Source organism: Megascapheus bottae, chromosome 3 (genome assembly GCF_031878675.1).
Source record: "Megascapheus bottae isolate mThoBot1 chromosome 3, mThoBot2.hap1, whole genome shotgun sequence".
Classification (NCBI taxonomy): Eukaryota; Metazoa; Chordata; class Mammalia; order Rodentia; family Geomyidae; genus Megascapheus; species Megascapheus bottae.
The window spans coordinates 51,945,883-51,962,897 of NC_143511.1; positions in this window are offsets into that span (position 1 = coordinate 51,945,883).

Genomic DNA, 17,015 nt, shown 5'->3' on the forward strand with positions numbered 1-17,015 from the left:
AGACTGGCAAAGAAGGCCTGGATCTGTATGTTATCTTATAATTAGCATTTATAATTATTTCTTATCCCCCACCTTTTTGTATAGCAATATGGGGGGTCTTAATTTCTACTTAACACTATTCTGTAGACCTGAGTGAAATTCCAACCTGGGGCCAGGCCTGGAAGGGGTGGGGGAGACAGTTTGAAGAAATAGTCAAAAGAATTGGAAAAAGAATAAAAAGACTGAAATAAAAGTATGAATAACAGAACACTGGGGTTTTTTTGTCATCATTTTCTTCAATTCTCCTCCCTAACCCACATTTTATCCCAAAGAAATAACTCTTAAATAAATACAAGTTGGATAAAAGTCTAATACTGCTTGAATTAGACATATTCATGCTATTTTGATAATGTATTGGTTTTGTGTGTGTGTGTATAATCTTAGCACTTTGAAGAAAATTGTAACAATTATAATTTATATTATTCTCCTCTAACTGGTGGAACTAATACATTGCTTTACAGTTTTAAAATATTATATATACACAAGAAAGATTTTTGTAGTCTACTTTTAGACTAAAGTAAAGAAAGCTAGGGATGTATAGTGGAAAAAAAATCTAGCATGTGTGTTACACAAAGACATTGCATGGAAAGTGGTAAATGTGTGTATTACAATGCAAAATTCTAACTTAGTACATATGTTCTTCACTTTGATGAGAAAATATTTTAAGTTACTGAGACTTCTTCAACATGTCTTTTCTTTATAGGTCAAATCAATAAATTAGATTATTTAAGAAGTAAAAAATCCTAAAATAAATACTGCTTTATTTTTAACTATAAAGATGATAAATCTAAAAAAACCTTTAGATTGGTTTGATGTACCATAAGCAACCATAAGAAATAAATGTGGATACAACCACTTTAAAACAAATGATATTTGAATGTTGATTTCATTTTGAAATCCATATATCATGGTTGGAAACTTTAATTCTTGCAATCAATGGGAAAATGTGAAAGCATTCATACTAGGTTAAGGAAAAATGCAACCCATTTTTCTTTTGTCATGGTTAGGTAAAAGAATTACATTCATTTAAACTAGAAAACCATTTAAAAGAGATTCAATTTCTGATCTTGATAGCTCTGACATCTTCTACATCCTCAACATTATTTTGAATTCCAGTATAAGAGACAAAGATTCTGGTCACTGCAGAAATCTTAGAGAAGTTTGATATGGGTAAAGGTTGCAAAAAAAAAAAATCGGTGTCAAAGCTGAAAAAGTGATGAATTTAATTATTTTACTTAATTTTATGTTAAAAATAATTTTCAAAAAAATACCTCACATGAATGGGTACAGCCATGGACATTGTTGTTTTAAGATAGCTAACTCCCTTACACCACATTTCCTGAGGGGAAAGGTCCCTTTAGCACTTTATAATAAAGTGCTCTAGCAACTGTTGGTCACTTTTGAAGTTAGTAAATAAATTAGTTTAAGTGTGTAAATAAGTTTACAATGTTTGAGGGTATTTCAAAAAATACTCTCTCAGAGGAGTTAAAAAAATCTGCTAGTTTGGTGAGCAGTTTGATATTCCTAAGGTTGGAAATGCCATAGTTTGAGACCTGCTTAAGAAATGGAGGTATGAGCCTTATGCCTACTCTTTTGCTTATTCTTCTGAAAGTAGTATGTCAACCCTCTTTCTAAGGTTAAAAAGAAGAAAAAGAAAAGTTGGTGGAGAGTTTAGATCGTAGAGTTTAGATCGTAACAATCCATCAAGACAGAGAAGAGGAAAGAATTAGCACCATGGACAGAGACCAACACACCCCTGGAATAAAGAGGTTTGCAAAGCCACTGTCCTTGTCTGGGAGTCACAGAAACTGCACTTCTAGGGAATCTTTCATTTCAAAGACTCTGAAGAACACTGTCTTACTCTATAGAGATGCATTTATTTTGAATAATGCTTACTTTTGTTAGGACTTGGCCAGCAAAAAAAACCATTTGAAGGATTTAGAGCCCTCAATTCACAAGGCACCTTCTACGCCCTTTCTCTTTTACATAGACTTAGCTTGTTTGGAGAAACATTCCTTTCGTCCAGGTGTCTGCAGAATGAATGCAAATCCAGGTAGTGTTGGAAAGTCTGCTGAGCCTACCCCAGAGTATTTCATCCTTGAAATCCCTAATGGGACTTACAAGAAGCCCTGTTACCTTTAGATACCCCCCCATTCCTTTCACTTAACAAAAGGTGAAGTCCTCCATCCCCCCCCCACACCTCACCCCTGAAAGTGAGTAACTTCCAAGACTATTTTGCAAAGTGTCTTTTATGTTGTAAACATTCCCATAAAGACAATGGGGGGGGGGCGCAGTGAGTGAGCAGGATTACAGACATCCTTTACTTTTCTCTTTACAGTGAAGGGGAGAAGGACAATGGGGGTGGGGGGAAGGGAGGGAGAGAATTCTTTTAAATCTTAAAGTACCTGTTTACCCCTAAAGGCAGGTAGGTTAATTCCGTCTTTAAAATCATAAAGTTCACTAATTTACAATAAACCCCAGAGACCAGCTAATTTGGTCTCCTCCCCACCCAACCTCAATATACTTCCCCCCTCCTCACCTCTCCCCCCCCCCCATCTCTGTTCTGGGCAACATTAGTAGGAGGCTCATTCGCTTTTAGATGATTTGCTTGCTGCTATGGAGACTAAGATCGGTTGCACGTGTCCCAAGAGGGCATCGGAAAAATATCTTTACAGTCAGGGATGGACAGTCACTGATGCACACGTCCCCACCAAAGGTCTGCAGATTTTCCTCGCGTCTTTTCCTCGGTAGCAAATTTCAGGAGGATAAACTCGCGTCTCTGTAACTTTTAAGACGACTGAACTCGCGCTTCGGCTAGGATCGAGAGGCAACCAGAGGTAAGTTGGGGAAAAAAAAGAAAAAAAAAAAAACCACTGGAGGTGAGAAAGGGCAAGTTAGAGACCCTGGCTTCCGTTTCCTTCCGAGATGAGTTAACAGCCTTTTGAAGCTTCCTCCTGCAGCCAATACCTCTCATGCAAAATTAATACTAGTAATTAAAAATAGCAGGTCCCAAAGTTAAAGGAAATCATGTCTCAGCTGATTTGCAATCAGTCTTTCCTCTGGTCCCTTTTCAGGAACTGCAAGACAACGGGTAATTTTTATTTTATTTTATTTTATTTTCCCCTCTGCTTCCTCTGCTCGGAGGCTCTTTCTGATATTGAAGATTGATGTTTCCACTTGTGTGCAATGCACGTCTAATTGGAAATAATAAAGCCGAGCTGCGCCTTCGGTGGATCAGAGCGACCCATCCAGTGCGCAAGACCCTCTGGTGTCTAACTCAGTCTCCCCCCACCCCCTCCGCCCCGACCAAGCTCAGCACACACACACTTTCCTCACTGCTCTGCCCTCCTTCTTTCTCACACGTGCACTTACACTTTCCCTTGCCCACGTGTGTGTGTGTGTGTGTGTGTGTGTGTGTGTGTGTGTGTGTGTGTGCGCGCGCGCGCGCGCGAGCAAAGATCACACCCTGGCCCCACCATGCAAGTGACAGCACCAGGGCCCGGTGACAAAGGCGGAGTTTGGTATCTGAGGAAGACCGAGGCCCCGGGGAGACCCAGCGGCTAGAGAACCAGCTGTCTTATCAGCCCGCTGCAGAGATGGAGATGGCTGGAGAGGTCCTCCACTGATAATCACTTGAATAGGAGAGCCATGCGCCAAACTTCACGCTTGATAAGACCAACCCACGGTAGAGAACAACCCCAGATCCCTCTCCATTCTCTTTTATCTGGGCTGTAAATTAAGAAATTGAAATTCAGGTGGCAGAGGCACCGGGTCTGCTGATAGATGGCTAAAGTAAACGGTCATTAAAATGCTTTCCGCCAGCGGAGAGGGGCCGCCTGCTATGGGATATTGGAGGAGTGAGGGAGGTGTTTTTGTTGTGCTCGTGGTTTCTTTAGATGGGAGCAGAGAAATAGCTTAAAATTATTTTGGGGGGAAAGACAAATAGGAAAGGTGCTCATGCTTTTTAATTCCAGTTACAATGAATAAACATCCATCTCAAAAGTATAAAGTCGTGTGAAGTTTGGTTTGGTGGAGGTTAAGGGGCCAGGTAAGCCAATCTGGGATAAAGGGAAATTCCTTTTATCAGGAATGGGGAAAGTGGATTCCAAATGGACCCTGTAAGAAAAGCGGATCAACAGGATTCGGGCATTACCAGTAACTGAAGTAAACCTGGCCTTGTTGTAAAAATGATAACACCCCCCCCCCCACTCCAGGATGATCTGTGGAATAACAAAAGAAGTCCTCTTTACAATAGGATCATTCAGAAACACTCTAGAAAGTCTAGGTATGTATTCTCACTGCATCTGGTTCATGCAGCACCCTTTAAATGCACTAGCCTCAAGGCTCCAAGGTTTGAAAGTTTAATCCTTATTTGAATTTTCCACCCTCCCCACATCTAATATGCATAACAACTATCATATAGCCCAAGATCTTGTCTTGATTCACTGATGACCTAGAACTCTAGCTTGGTTCTTTGTGTCATAAGTGGATTGATTGCCTGTTCACTAGGGTCCATTCGGGATGTGTATGAGAGAGGAAGCATTACATTTTATCTTAGGGACATTTATAAAAAGATAACTTTAGTTGACAACACAGTTCACACAGCTTCAGAAAAATCAATCCATTTTTATTTCATTTAACCCCCAAACTTAGATGAAGGTCAGAGTATACATAACTGGTAATATAAAAGCTGCTTTAATCATTCTGAAGTGAGGAAAATTAAAAATAAATGTGTTAGAAGATGTGATGAGAAAAAATATTCTATTATATATTTAAGCAATTATCAAGTGACTCTGATGCATTAACATTATCTTTCTAGACTTTAAGGTTTTCTTGTGATTATTCAAGGGATGGCAAGCAAATAAACACATTCCATTGGCATGGAATCCCCAAAGAGTCCACTTTAACAGTTATACATCTCTCTATAAAATCCACCATACCACACAACACAGAAAACAGGTGTTTGGACTTTCCTTTTTATGGAATTCAAGTGCATGTATGAATGAGGAAAAATTTATGGTTATATAAGTTATCTTCTTTTTATATTATCATCCTCCATATTGTCACCATGGTTTTTATAATGGCTATTGTATAAGCATTTTAAGAGATATTCCTCTAATGAATTCCAGCATTGTAGACACTATTATCTTTAATATACAGATTAAAATGCTTTTGCCTATTACAAAGACTCAAAGGAGGCTGAATTAACACTTTATGAAAAAGTAAAACTAAAGGTCTTATTTTTGTTTTTTGTAATCCAATGAAAATATGCACATTGACATAGCTTGAATTGTTCTTTGTTCATAGAGGTGTGACTTTTTCAAGATGTGAATTTGCAGTAAAACTTGAGATAAGCACTTATTGAGTGTGAAATATGAAAAAGATAGTTTATGTGGATCTATTATAGCATTTTGAAACTAAAAGATAAACACTAAAATTTTTAAGAAATAAAATTAACATAAACACCACATCCATTTCATTTTATTATTAATGAACTGTAGAGCCTTCTGAATGCAATTAACTATTATTGAGAAAAATAATAAATATCAAAATATAAACTATTTTAAAAGAATTTTTCTATTATGAGCTCTTCTCTGTAGAAAATGAGATTCGTACATTCTTAAAGCAAAGCATCTGCAATGCACAAAACCAAAAAACACTGGAAACTTTAAAAGTATCCAAAAGTTGTGCTATTTTTGTTTTTACTTGAACATAATTCTATTACCAAAAATATTAGATATTACTAAGCGTGTCTTTCTGGAAACAAAATTTATCTTCAGATATTAGTGATAAAGAGTTGCTGTTGCTAAATATTTCTGATCTGTGGCAAAAGAAATATTTCATCTGTATTCAGGAATCTTTTAAGGAATTGTTTACACTATAATAACAAAATTAATGGCAGTAATATTTAATGAAAAATCCTAGTAAAAAGAGATTTTAACAAGTCTAAATACCTCACTGATTGTGTTATTCAGAGAATATAGGAAACATTCACAATTTGCCTGCCTTTTTTATTGTTGTTATTGTTTCCTTTCCTAAATTATGAACTGCTTAATAATTTACCATGTTAAAAATGTCTTCTTTATGTAGAAATTGAAATGTTGCTGTTTTGTAAACTAAGAAAAAACTGATTTTATACACATAGGAGATTGAAACTGATTCCAACATCATCAGGCTTTAACTGGTTGCTTTTAAGCCTTGCTTTTTTAATTTATAAATGATGATAATAATGATCAAATTAGGATCCTTCTTGAAGTTACATATGATCCTGAGTGGGACCTAATCAAATGTCCTGTATAAAGGAAGCAGTCGAGCAGGGCAACTATGATCACATGAACAAAAATGTAAACTTAGCACATTTTTCCATGAGGCAAGAATTTAAAATTTCTGTATTTGTATACTGCTGCTTAAATATTTTCATTTGCTCTCATTAGTGACCTAACTGATATTTTTACATGATCCATATCTTTTTACATTTCTAATTGTAACCAAGTTTAAAAGGCCCCAGAAGGCATAAAATCTTCTATCTGCCCTGTTATGTGACTTCAATATATTTCCCAATATACTTTCATGATTCACCCATAAAATAGTTGCAGGTCTTCAGAAAGGAACCGAGTCTGAGATTGCATTTGACTGATATAATAATAAAAACACCTTAGATTTTTATAGTACCTTTTATCACAAAAAAGCTCAATGCACTTTTACATATTTATCATTGTAACCTCAGGAGGTAAGGAAGGACATAAATCATAGCTCATTTTCGGGGGCATAGCAGAGGCATTAGGAATGTAGGTAACATGTCTAAGGTTAATAGAAATAGAGATGTTTCCTGAATGTCAATCTTCCTGCAATCTGTTACTCTCATTAATTATGGCTATTGTTACTTTAGTGAGGCTCCAATGTGAGTGTTTAGCATTAAATACAGCTTATAATTCATTGAATTACTTGATGAAATCAAGTTAAATATATGTCACTGAAAACTACTTAAATTAAAATATTGTGATTTTATGTGGAGACATGCTTATTATTCAATTGTATTTATGCATACATTATTCTCATTTCCTATTCTGTGTTAATTCCAAGATGCAAATTTTTAAGTTCTAAGTCATTTATGGCATTGAAACAAGTTTCAATGTCCTTATTTCTAGTCTCTTCCTAGGCTCATTCCACTTTTGTGCATATATTTTATTTATTTCATTTGTGTAGGCCAACAGTACTTTTTGTCCTAGTTTTCTTAGGTTGTTTGTACTTGCAAAAAATTATGAAATAAATATCCAAATGAATATAAAGGAAAACTATACAAAGGCCTTTTAATAATACTTTGTTGTCCATTTGGCATTGTAAAACAGACTATCAGAAGACTAATAAAACTTTTTAATGGCCAATAGTTTTGCAGTTTCCTCTTATTAGCTTATTGTGCTATGGGTTGATATTGATACAGACGAAGTAATTGATGTAATCTTTCAGTGAGTTCAATGAAAGCACACAAAATTTTTCAGCCTGAGGAAATGATGAAATTTGAATTTTTTTTTCTGTCATGGAGCTTGAATTCTAGACCTAGGCACTGTCCTTGAGCTCTTCAGCTCAAGGCTACCACCCTACCCCTTGAGCCACAGCACCACTGCCAGTTTCCTGATGGTAATTGGAGATAAGGGTCTCACAAACTTTATTGCCCAGGCTGGCTTTGAATCACAATCCTCAGATCTCAGCCTCCTGAGTAGCTAGTATTATAGGTATGAGCCACAGTGCTCAGTGAAATCTGAACTTTTTGCTGCATTACTTCTATTGTAGTTATCTATGGAAAATGGATGTAATGTTTTCATTTTAATTTTGATAAACACCTTTTTTTCAAATTCCAGCCTAGTTCTGTGACTGACAACTTCCAAAGATGAAGTATTATTAGCACAATGAAGAAACATATATGAATACACAGAGTAGCCGGTGTTCTTGTTTCTTGCTATTTCACACCAATTCCTCTTAACATCTCATAAAGTTATGATCAAATGTAAAGTTGATTTCTTTGATCAAGCGTATATATGTTCAGTTTGAGGCCAATGAAACTGTTGTAATGACAGCAAAATTCTATTCATTTGGTGACTGTCATTCTGGCATTAGAAATTAGAGAACCTGGTTATTTGAAATGTCAGTTTTGTAAAACATGAGTTAGAAATTGTAATCTGAGTGAATGGTGTTACCAACTATTTAAGCTGTTTGAGTAACAAATGGATATTTCCTTGAATTATTTTGACCAAATTTACTGTGAAATTTATTTTTTGCTCCTGCTATTTCTAGATTATTACATAGATTATAAAAAGAAAAGTGTTTCTTTTATATTAATACCCATTATTTAACTCACAGTACTGATGTTGTCTAGAATAATAATATTTCCTAGTTTCAAAAGGAATGCTAAAAGAAGCATGCCTGTATATTAGTCATATCAAAAGGACAAAAGGACACATAAAAGGTTGAGCCTCTTTGTAAGGCTAGCATAAAAGAAACTTATTAACATGTATCACAGTATTTATTTCTCAGTCTTGAAGGATCTTCATTGTTTAGAGGAAATTAAAGGAAATTCAGAAGTAAAAATTATAGGACTTTGGTGGAGGAAAATACATTGGCTATACTGAAGGAAATACCCTGGAAAGCATATGGTATGAGGTTCCGAAGTGACACTGTAGAGTCATATTATGCTGGCTTTGGTCAGCAGAAAGGGTACAGATGTAAAACTATTTGTACAGGTTATAACATTGAAATTTTGAGTTTTGGAAGTTCCAGGCTGGAAGAGACCTAAATGCCGACGAAGTAGAACCAAGACAAAAAAGGGTTAAGAAGCTTTTGTCTAGGGGTGAGGAGTTTGGCCTAGTGGTAGAGTGCTTGCCTAACACGCATGAAGACCCAGGTTTGATTCTTCAGTACCACATACATAGCTGAAAAGTGGTGCTGTGGCTCAAGTGGTAGAGCTCTAGCTTTGAGGAAAGCCCAAGGACACTGCCCAGGTCCTGAGTTCAGGTCCCAGAACCATTATATTGAGGTGTCAGCGCCAAAGGGTAATACAGAGGAAAGACTGACAGTTATAGAAACCAAAATATGACTATCTGGCATAAGAAAACAATAGGGTTCAGAGCAAATAATATATGTTTTAAAACCATGGTGTTGTGAAAAAGACAGAGTTGGAACTAGAGGCTGTCAAAGTGGATCGTGTGTGTGTGTGTGTGTGTGTGTGTGTGTGTGTGTGTGTGTGTGTGTGTGTCTGTTTGTTTCAAGGTTTGAACTCAGGCCTGGGTACTCTCCCTAAGCTCTTTTGCTCAAAGCTAGTTCTCTACCACTTTGAGCCACAGCTCTACTTCCAGTTTTCAGGTGGTTAATTGGAGATAAGGGTCTCATGAACTTTGTTGCCTGGGCTGGCTTTGACCCTTGATCCTCAGATTTCAGCCTCCTGAGTAGATAGGATTACAGGTACTGACTACTAGTGCTTGGCCTAATTTTGAATGCTTCTTAAGACACCTATGTATACAAGGAGGATTTAGATACATGAGTCCTAGCATTATTCATTCCACTAACTGATTGCCTTCAGCAAGTCACTCAGACAAAACCTCATTATTTCCTAAACACTGCACCATTATTAGTAGTAATAGGAATAATAATAATTAGAAGTAACATAAGTTGTGTTTGAAGTAACATTTTGCTTTACGTGTACTAAATAAGTTTTGTTTTTAAATAAGTTTGTTTGTTTGTTTTACAATATTACCATTTTGCAGAGGTAGAAACTGCGGGAATTAAGTAATTGCCCAAGATTCCAAACAACTAGAAACCGACAAAGCTGGAGGTGGACTCCAATAGTCCATCTCTAGGTCCCAAGTACTTCCTCACTATTTACTAGATTGTTGTAAACTACTTTCCTGATGTGAAATTTGGTAAACTTTAAAAACATGTAGCATCCTAGCTATTAAAGAGGCTTAGATGTGAGGACTTCAGTTCAAAACCAGCCCCCATGAGACTCTTCTATCCAATTAATCACTTAAAAACCAGAAGTAGAGCTGTGGCTCTGTGTGGCAGAGCATTACCTGGAGCAAAAGAGCTCAAAGACAGTGACGAGGCTCTGAGTTTAAGCACTGTGACTGACAAAAATAAAAAATAAAAACATATAGCAGAAATTTTCAATGACACAACACTTGAAAGAGAACAAAAATTGTAAGGAAAATGCATATTATAATTAAAATAAGCAGATAAGCTTTTTTCTGTCAAAAATAATCAGACTTTATATTTTTGTATACAATCTATTACTGGCAAATAAGAAATAAAAAATGTTAGCTGATTCTTTAAAATAACTAGTGTAAAATACACTTGGATTTTAAGAAATGTAAGATATTCTAGGATGTTCTACTCTCTAGGTAATAAATTTGGGGATTTGATGAAATTCGATGATTTGTTTTATATTTTAAGAGGTCTGCTGCACAATTATCATAAACAGTCATAAAGCCATTGAAAAGGAGAGAGCATATACATTATATTATTATATATGAAACTTTCCATAAAATATTAAACTTCTTAGACCTCACATAAAGGATGCTCTCTTTGAGCAGTAGTTGTTTTTAGGTAAATTTTAGTAGATTTACAATTTATAGTTAATTTTTTTCTTTAAATTTTCTGCATTGGTGAGTTGGTAAAAATTCTGGCCATGCATTCTTTATTATAGATCTGAAAAACAGGTGTTTGTACGTGTGTGTGGGTGGGTGGGTGTGTGGGTGTGGGTGTGTGTGCACGCATGTGCACACAAGCACATATGCTTGCATGTGTGTATGCGTGCATGTGTACTGATGAGGAAAAGAACCTTTATTCTCAATTTTAAGAGCTCATATCCACCAGGTGGGAGTAGCTGTTATATACTGGGTAGTAAGGACCAGTGGCCTCTTAAAAAGATGTCTCACTTTCAGAGACAGAGATAGGTCTGATTAACAGGCTGGGACATGTTTATTTTATACATAAAATATATTCATTTATAAGAACAAATTTTGCTGGGCAACTGTGACTCACGACTATAATCCTAGCTACTCAGGAGGCTGAGATCTGAGGATTGTGGTTCAAAGTCAGCCTTGGCAGAAAAGTTCCTGTGAGACTCCTATCTGTAATTAACCTCTCAATAACTGGAAGTGGAGCTGTGGCTCAAGTGGCAGAGCACTAGCCTTAAGCACAAAGAAGCATAGAGACAGTGCCCAGGCCCCAAGTTCATGCCTCACAACTAATTATAGATAGATAGATAGATAGATAGATAGATAGATAGATAGATGATAGATAGATTTAATGCATATGAAAATATGCATGACAGATAGATTTAATGGCATATGAAAATATGCATGAAAAAGGAATATAACCCAAACCTCAGAAATTGCTTTACCAGTTCCTTATGCTACAATATCAGATATAATTCCTGTCCAATTAGAATTGCTTAGTATTAACTGTATAATAAATAATCAGCCAATTATTGCCTATCTATATTACGACCATAGGATATTCCTTTTTCATTCATGCATGCATGTATTCATTCATTCATTCATTCATTCATCATTTCCTTCTCCCTATTAGAACTTTTCCCACATGAAATGTCTTAAAATAAACCTTCCTACCTGATCAGCAAGATCCATAAAGTAATTTGCTCATATTTCTATGCATGTAAATAAATGAAAACCACAATACAGTAAATGATTGTAATGAGATTGAATAAAAACTGGCTCCATGACAGGTACCATTTAGTAAATTGCTATTTTAACGTCCTAAACAGTCACCTAAGTTAATTCAATTTTCATATTGCTTAATTTTTGTCTTTAAAATCACTCTTCAGAGAGTAGGAAACTGGGCTTACTCACTTGCTCTACAGAATGATACAGCCTCTGAGCATTCTTATTTTCATTTGCCTATTTAGAAATAGTGTCTAGTACCATGGTCCTAGTTTAACAAGAACATTAAAGGAATTTTATGCTAAAATTTGTGGTATAGCTAGGAATAGAAAAGAGGGCATTGAGAGACAATAGTAAATATGAGAAATGTAATTATAACATGATGTGTTTCGACCATCTCTGGTACTATACCTTATATACATTTTGAATAATATTTTTTTATTTAATTAGTGACTTAAAAAAAAAAAGCTTTCAAGTTCCATGACTGAAAAAAAAGAAAAGAAAAGCTTGTTTGTCCTGAACAGAGGACATAAAGTGCCGCTGTTTTTACTTATGCACTCATTTGACTCACGGTGCAATCTTGAATAATTTTAAACTGAACATGACTGCAGCAATCAATTTTTGTCCAATTTATTGGACATGAGTTAAAGCCAATTAAAAAACCATTTTTGGTGTAATTCAAGGGGAAAAATGTATAAACCCATGAAAAACAAGTATCTGTTGTAGACATGAGTCATCACTATTTTAAGTATTGCTGTCAGTCTTAAATCTTCAAGAACAAAGAGGTCCTAAAATTGCATAATTCACTCTGTAATCTTCGTTTCTTAACAATGATTTTAGGTAATTATTATTGTTATGACAATTTAATCTGAAAGGAAAAAAATCATGCACTTGCAACATTGCCTTCTATCTGCAATAATATTATTTGGAATGAAATTAAGGCTGTTCCTTGAGTTTGTGACTTAAAAGCTGAGGTAGAAAGTGACTTGCTCAACAAAAACAAAACATTTCACTTATAATTTTAAAGAATCTTTTTACTATTAGACCATGCCCCCTTTCTTATGAACAGAGTGGCTCTTTTTAAAGGCTATAAAATGAGACAATCCCTGTGGGCTCTGAATATTCTTTGAGTGATCAAAACAGCAAAACTGAAGCTTCTAGGTGGAAAATTGCAGCTATAAAATACAGCCATACATTTTCAATCTGTATATTAAAAGGTTTTTCAAGTTCGGTGTAGTCGCAGTTAAAAGAATTCCAACAGTCCTAAATTTTGGTACCTCCTTTCCTATATCCTTGCATTATGAATTTAGGCATGCCAGCTAACCTTTTTAAGCCTCCTTGTTAGCAAGATAGGTATTTAAAAGAATAGCCACCTTTTAAAAATTGCTGAGGGGTTGGGTATTTAGCTCAGTGGAAGAGCACTTGCCTGACAAGTACAAGGCTCTGAGGTTGGTCATCAGCTCTGGAAAAAAAAATGGACTGAGCATGGAATGAAAAGATAACATGTACATAGGAGAGAACCTGCTGCAGAGTGAATTGTCAATGAATAATAGGACCAAGGTGATGAATCCAGTTGTAAGACTTGCTGTATACCAGGACCAATCTCTTACTGTGAGGACTCTTTCTTTGTAAGAAGAGGTACCAGGTTTCTAGCCTGAGAATTTGACTTCATAATTAAGAGATAAGAGCTAAGATCTCTGGATGTTTGAACTTCCATACCTGATGCTGATGAAACATTAATTTAAAGCAATAACAAAAAAGTACATTTTCACAAGCTACAGTTTTTCCTTTTCCTCAGTTAACATGAAGTGAAACTGTAGCTTGAACTATTTTGGTTCAGTTCTTTCTGTACAGAGCAGGTTAATTGAAATAATTGCCTGTTTTTCACTTTGTGTTATGCCAAAAGAGATTTAACTGGGATTTCATTAGACATTATATTTACATTTATATAGCTATAAGGTCACATAATAAGCATGATTCCCCACAATTTCCTGATACAGAAATGAAGGAATGGGTATGTGAGATAACCCTGAGAAATTACCTAGTCACCTTCTACTAGCAAAGATATATTTTAGTATTCGCTATACTGGTAGCTTTTACTTCTATTTAATAAATATGGGCAGGGAAATCAATACTACCAAATTAATTTTTCTGAATTATATTTTCTTGTTGAGTAAGTTCATCCCTAAGTATCCTACTTCAAGATAAATTGAGTTTTATTTTTCAACGACAGGGTACCACATAGTTAAGAAAAGCAGTGACCAGAAAAATATATATGTTGGCCACCTCATATATTTACTATGATTAACAAAACAGTAAGCATTTTCCATGGGAGTAACTACCATTAATATCTTTCTACGAGTGAAAAGTAATATATTAGATGAAGAACTTGTATGCTGCCTTAGAAAGGAAAGACATACTGTTCTAGTAGATCTGGGGCTCTAGTAATGTCAGGTAAAAGGACAGCAGACCTTTGAGGAACAAAGAACAGTTATGTTGTTATAAATATAAAATGAGGACAGAAAACCAATCAGGTAATCATTGTCATCATCATCATCATCATCATCATCATCATCATCATCATCATCATCATCATTTTCCAGAGTAGAGCTGGTGCAGCTAACAAATTCTCATACTTTAAAAAACTTTAAGGATTCCTGGGCTGAGAGTTTGGCCTAGTGGTAAGAGTGCTTGCCTAGCATGCATGAGGACCCTTGTTCAATTCCTCAGTACCACATAGAAAAGCCGGAAGTGGTGCTGTGGCTCAAGTGGCAGAGCTCAGGTGCTGTTTTTCAAGTAGTAGAGCTCAGGCCTTGAAGTCAAGCCCCAAGACCAGTTTTACTTTAAAGGATTTCTAAGGAAAGCAGACTAATGTATAGTTTGGTATATCTATATGTAGGAATTGAGGACATTTTTTTGATGCTGCCACCCTTCCAAATGGAGTTTTTGATTTAGAATTTCTAGAGAATGGTTCATTGAAAGATTCTCTGGAATTAAGAATGCAAATTACATAGCTTACCTAGGAACTCAATTGGAAAACACTTATTTCCTGGGGAAATTCTATCTTCTGGGTTTAGAAATGAGTTTGCAGGCAAAATATAATTCTTCATGCTTTGGCAAGCTGTTGTCGTTCATACAAATGTTGATTAAGATGCTGATGAGAGAAGTTGGTATGGCCAGATTCTCATTTTAAACCTGTTTGAAATTTCTTTTTTTTTTTTTTTTTGCCAGTCCTGGGCTTGAGCTCAGGGCCTGAGCACTGTCCTTGGACTTTTCTCAAGGCTAGAGCTCTACCACTTGAGCCTCAGCACCACTTCTGGCTTTTTTCTATGTATGTGGTACCGAGGAATCGAACCCGGGTCTTCATGCATGCTAGGCAAGCACTTTAACCACTAAGCCAAACTCCCGGCCCCTGAAATTTCTTTTTAAAATAAAGAATATCATTTGTTTTTCCTATTTTACAGGATTATCATGAAGCTAAAATGAAAGTATATACATATACAGACCCAAAAAATTCATTGTTGTGGTATAAGAAGTAAGAGAAAAATGAAGACACACACAGCACAACTTCCTAGTAAATTAGCCAAAATGTTATCTGGAACCTATTCCAAACCCAACCTGTAACCTATTTCCTTAAAAAAAAAAAGTCCTTAATTTAAAATGTTTCATTTTTCAATAGGATTCTCCAAAAGTTTTCCAATCACGTTATGAGATACCAACCCTATTTTAAAACTCAAGTGAAATTGCCTGAAATGTGCTGAACTATCATGGAATGTGAAAATGAAAATCTGCATCAAAAATGAAACTACCCACTTTCCTTTTTTTGTGGTTGTTGCTTATGAATACAATGTTTATCTAAGACTAGCCCTAGACCGTTGGTTTCTAAAATGTGGCTCTGAGATTTTAAAGAGTAGATATCCTTTTAAGATTTTTTTCATGCATGCAAGCAAAGAATTTCTTTCTCACAGCTGGAGCCTCAAACAGCTGTTGACTCTGGTATCTTTCTGTTTCTCTGGAAGAGAGTTCAAGAACTCTCTCTGAACAAGCAGGAAGACAGCAGCAATGACTGTGATCAGAAACATTATTCAGTGCCACCCAATTCCAAGGCTACCTTAGGACAGAGGAAAGATGACTCAGTCACTGTGTCACCTGAAAGAGGGAGATATTCTTCCTAAAGAGGAAAATCAACCTCCTTGAGATATTGTTTTCTGCTTTAGGATTGCATCACAAGACTCATATGACCTTAAAGATTTCTTGAAAGATACTTGACATAGGTCTCAGGATCGAATATCTTTTTAGAATGTGTTCATATCTTATTTTCATAATCTACAGGAAATTTTTTTTTCTGTTAGAGTGTATTTCTGGATCTTTCTTTGTGGATAAGTAAATAGATTGCTCCATTTTAAACTTACTGGAAGAAAAACAAGCAAAAGAATATTTCAGAATAGCTGTCACTGCAGTATTATTTATTGTATCCACTAGAGGACTCCTCTCAGAATAGCTCAAAATAACTCTCTTCTCATTCTCTGTGGCCTCTGGCATTTGATGCTCCACTAACTCTTGAGTTGGGCCACTGGCTACATATCAGTGTTAAAATGAAAACATTCTACTACTTTAACACCTCCTGCTAGTTCAATAAAGCCATGTTTAAATAACTGAACTGGCTTCAATGAACTGTACTTGCCATTTTTTCCTGCTTCTTAGCTAGATAAAATGGAGATAATTATGAAGTGGATGAGCAGGTTTAATGAAAGCCAGTTTCTTTTCGTATACTCCTGAAGCAGCAATCATCATCTGTTTGGCTTTTGAAGAGCAACAATTATAATCACTTAAGCCCCCAAGGGGAACAAAAATAGAATTTACATTAGCATATAAAATATACAGCTGGGTTGGGCAAGCCTACAAAATTCTGGGGAAATCATTCTAATCTGAATGCTATTCAAACTCACAAGTAAAATAAGTTCAAGAGTATTTTACATACTTCCTTCCTATAAAATAATGCATATAACAATGCTGAGAGAATTTTCCTAAAAATGAACATAGGGCAATAAAAAATGTTGTCAGGAGAGAATCTTGGTGGAACCAGCTAACCTGTATTGCCAAGGCATCCGAGAGCAACATGTGTAATGGCATACACACAAAGTTCTAATCAAGCTGATGTGATGTATGTTCACAATAAAACTACATACACTAGGAATGGCCCACTACTGTGAAACAGAACTTGTCCCATTTTAAAACATATCCATATCAATTTTGTTCAAATACTTTTTTTTTAATTAATTAATTTATTTATTTATTTTT